Genomic DNA, 4665 nt, shown 5'->3' on the forward strand with positions numbered 1-4665 from the left:
GTCGAACCGTTTATTCACCCACCGTGGTGAATAAATAATTCAAGGCTTCAAAAACAAAATTTCCTAAAATAATTATTTAAATTTAATTAGAGCCAGAACGTAACACCATCAGATAAATTTTTTTTTATTGCCAACTGTCATAGAATTAACTAAATTAAAAAAAAAACGACGAATTTCTTTCTAGATGTTTATTAAAAAGTTTTGTAATTAAAAATGAAAATTAATAATTTATATATTTTATTGTAACATTAGCGTTCGAGGTGTGCACTTTTGGATTTTCCAAACATTTTTTTGAAAATCGGACCGAAACCAATAAGTTCCCGCTAAGAAAATTTTCAATTTTTAAGATATAAAGTTAGGCTAATTAATTGTGTTTATCGAGAGTTATTGTGTTTTACTAAATTTCATACGTAACAATTGACAGTACTGGTTTCTTGAGTTAAAATCGTTTATTTTAAACTATTAAAGTAACGAATCGACTTAATATTAAGTTCAAATTATTCTTTAATAAAATCTCTAAATGCTAGTATACAATTAGACCTATTTTAGTATACTTAAACGAGTATAGAAATATTTTTGTGTGAAAAAAATAATTAGAAATAAAAAACCGTTCATAAAACACCCCTAGCACTTTTACGATTGAGGTGTGCAAAAAATTAAGTAATAAATTGAATAGATTCCAATTTTTATGTATGATTACAACTGTCAGATTAGAGGCTTTTATTTTTACCGTATAATAAGATTTCACCTACGATCCAATAGACAGAAACAATTTATAAATGAAGCAAAATATAATAATGAAAAAAGAAAAAATAGAAAAAAAAGCACACACGTCATATGATTCTACGCAAAGTAACAGCATTTTGGAAATCCGTTAAAAATTCAATATTTTTTGCATTTCCTTTCATTTTTGTAACCAGTGTATTTAAAGTCCATAATTATTTTAACGCAACTACATTAAAATTATATTTATTTTAAATAATAATGAAAAAAAAAAAAACAATAATAATAAATAAAAAAAAAAAAATGAAAAAAATATTCAATTGCCGAAACCCGGGATTGAACCGGGGACATTTAGATCTTCAGTCTAACGCTCTCCCAACTGAGCTATTTCGGCGCGAATGCATCAATATGTTTTATTTACTCTAATAAGCTTTTTTTTTGACGAGATGAACAATGTTAAAAACTGTAAACTTCAATAGACTAATAGTTCTTATTAATTAATATTTAGCTGGCAACAATCTATTTTCTGTTTTAACCTGGCATAAAATTTTATTTTCTCTCCATATACACTATGGTCTTAGCTGAATCAGCGTGTATTCGACGTCTGCAATTTATACAAATTATGTATTTTTTCTTTTACTCCATTCTGGGATCTCTTATAAATACAAAGTTTTAAAACATCTTTAATATGATTTAAAAATTTGATGATTGAATTTAGTTGTTTTGTTACAGAACTAACATATTTAATAAAATTTTTTCAATCAATTGTATACCTTAAATGTGAATGTATTGTTTCATTTATTTTGAGATGTCTGTTAATTTTTCTTTCTATCATAGTCCAGATAACTATTCTAATTTTTTACTAAAAATATAAAACCATAAAATAAAAAAACTAAACTTTTTTAAAGCTTGCGTGTTTACTTTTCAATTTTTTAAATAGACAGATATAAATGATCTACGTGCTGCCATCTAGCGATATTTCTACACTTTAAATTTTTTATTTGCAGTGAAAGACGGAAACATCTAACGACTGCTTTTTATCATGCTCAATGACCATTGCAATAATGATGAATATTTAAAGATAGATTAATAAAAATTGAAGATTATTGCTAAAATAAAATTAATAATCGGTCTTGAAACGAGAAAAAACGATAAAACCTATTGTGTACAAAAGAAGTCGTTGAAAAGATTATTAAAAGATATAAAACAAATTTTCTTTTCATGAAATGACGTTAACTGAAAAAAAAAAAAAAAAAAAAAATAGTTACTTCAGGAGTAGAAGTGAAATAATAACGATTTTCAAAAATTTTAGGACACTCTCTGTATTCACCAGAAAATTATAATAATTTATATTAATTTAAATTAAAAAATTTCAAATATTCTAAAACGACTAAAAAATAATAATCATAAAAATGTCTTACAGTAGTTTTCTTTAAGAAATATGCATATCACTATTTCAACTAAAATTAATGCAACGGCTGATAATATACATTATTTCAACCTCAAACAATAGTTTTGATTTATCTACTGACTGCATTAATCCATTTTGTTAATTTTTAGGTAGATTTTTTTAAAAACTAGGTATTGCGTGCATATATATCCTTCAATAAAATATTTTTTTTTCTCATCAGTACTTTATATTTATACTAAAATACGTTAATGCATTAATCATATTTATGTATAATAAAACAATAATAATAACAATAACACTGATAATAATAACAAAAACAACAACAATAACAATAATAATAATAATAATAATTGACTTTGTAAATGCTCGTAAAGCGTTTATACCAAAAGTCCGCCGTATTGCGGCTCAATTACGATACCAGCATCACACGCTGAATAAGGAGAATCTTCTTAACATCAAAGAATATTCTCTTAACAGGTTGCGGACTCTGGTGACTGCTAAAAAGTCACTAGAGAAAAAGCTGAAGCGGCTTACTGATAACTCTTCGTTTCGGTTAAGTCCTTCACACTTTCTGACACCTAAGACATCTGTTTCTGGCGATCCCCCATCCATCGAGCGAGTAGAAGCTTTCTGGTCCGAGTTGTATGGTGATCAACCGAACGTGAATCGTGACACTCCAGCTCTCAACGACTTCGAGGCATTTTGTCGACAACATCGCAACGACAATGCCAATGAAGAGAACCCTGAAGTCAGCGTGGAAGAAGTTCGTTCAGCTCTGAATAATGGTAAAAACTGGACTGCTCCGGGTCCGGATGGCATTAACTTGTTTTGGTGGAAGAAACTAACTTCTACCCATAGTCATCTGGCCCGGATTTTTACAGCGTTCATCAGAGGTAATGAACCAATTCCATGCTGGCTTGTAGAAGGGCGAACCGTGCTCATCCCGAAGAAAGGTGACTTGTCTGACCCGAAAAACTACAGGCCTATCACCTGTTTGAATGCGGTTTATAAGATTTTCACCAAAATCTTGAATAATCGCATTCTGCAGGAGATAGACCTTGTATCGCAGCAGATATACGAACAACGTGGCAGTAAAAGAGGCCTGTCAGGTTGAAAAGAAAATCTGTTAATGGATCGTTGCGTCATTCAAGACGCGATCTACTATCAGCGTAACCTGTCAATGGCCTGGATTGACTACCGCAAGGCATTTGACTCAACATCTCATGAGCTTATGCTCTTTTTCCTCAAATGTCTTGGGGTCAATCGCAATACAGTGGGGTGTATTCAGCGTACGATGCAACTTTAGCGAACACGGTTCCACATTAAATGTGGCAACGACAAACGTGTAATCGAAGTTGTGCAGTACAAACGAGGAGTCTTTCAGGGAGATTCTCTGAGCCCTCTGCTCTTTTGCATCTCACTACAGCCAATATCTGTTGCGCTACGCCGCACCTGTGGATACTCAGTGGGACCGCCAACTGACTCAGTGGGAAGTATTCGATAACCCACTTACTCTACATAGATGATCTGAAGGTGCATGCTCCTGATGAAAAACACCTTCAGACAGCCTTGAATATCGTCGGGGAGTATACCCGGGATGTCGGCATGGCTTTTAGGTTGGACCCAAATTTTGAAGAATCATTATCATTATTTGATGATTAAATTTTTGATCGGTACTACTCATCATTACTCGTATTTACTAAACTGAGCAGCCTGTAGAAAAATGAAAAATAGGATTGGGTTGGATTATGAAACTCCTCCCAACGTATTAAAAAAGTTTTCATGAAATAGATAAATTCAATAAATTAATTAAATAAAAGTGTCAATATTTACGATTTCTTGGTAGCTTTAAATTAGCGTACGTTGAATCAAGAAAACAAATATAACTACATCGACAAAAACATTAGAACCAAAAGCATTATCAAATCGTGATAATGATTCTTCAAAATTTGAGATATAACGCAGTTTTGAGGACACGATTGCGTCTACAATTCTTATCAGATCTTAACGAAATTTTTCACACTTATTCTATGGACGATTATCACGGTTAAGTTCGAAGATGGGCTAAATCGGTTGAATAGTTTAGAAGCTATGGCTTTTTGAAATTTCCACGATTTTTTGACAAAATCAGTTTTTTTTCACTTTCAAGTTTATATAATTTTAAAACTAATACTCATAGACAATTTCCATAAAAAGTATTGGAAAGCTTGTCTAATAATCTTTAACTTATGACCGTAAATTTTAAGTTTTGACCATATCTTTCAATAATTTGATAGCCTTGAAATTGTTAAGTCAATCAAAAAATGCTGAAAATATGGTTTTTATTCCACACAACTTAAGCATTTCCCATTATAATCCAATTTCGTCGATTGAATTTTGTTGTGAAGAAAATAACCTTTAAATTTCACAGCTATTTTATGTTTTAAAAGTATCTCTTTTATCACTAATGATGTTTCAAATGTACCTGTACGCTCTATGATTGACATTTTTACTGTTTTATGATACTTTGAAAGCATTGAAAATTTTTTTAA

At 30.7% G+C, this 4665-nt stretch overlaps 1 non-coding gene across 1 annotated transcript; it reads right to left on the bottom strand.

The window, feature by feature from the left end:
• Positions 1–1044: 1044 nt before the first annotated feature.
• On the bottom strand, positions 1045–1117 carry Trnaf-gaa (transfer RNA phenylalanine (anticodon GAA)). Its single transcript has one exon. It is a non-coding gene; the product is annotated as a tRNA-Phe (tRNA).
• Between the last annotated feature and the right edge of the window lie 3548 nt (positions 1118–4665).

The sequence above is a fragment of the Microplitis demolitor genome, chromosome 4 (genome assembly GCF_026212275.2).
Source record: "Microplitis demolitor isolate Queensland-Clemson2020A chromosome 4, iyMicDemo2.1a, whole genome shotgun sequence".
Taxonomy (NCBI): Eukaryota; Metazoa; Arthropoda; class Insecta; order Hymenoptera; family Braconidae; genus Microplitis; species Microplitis demolitor.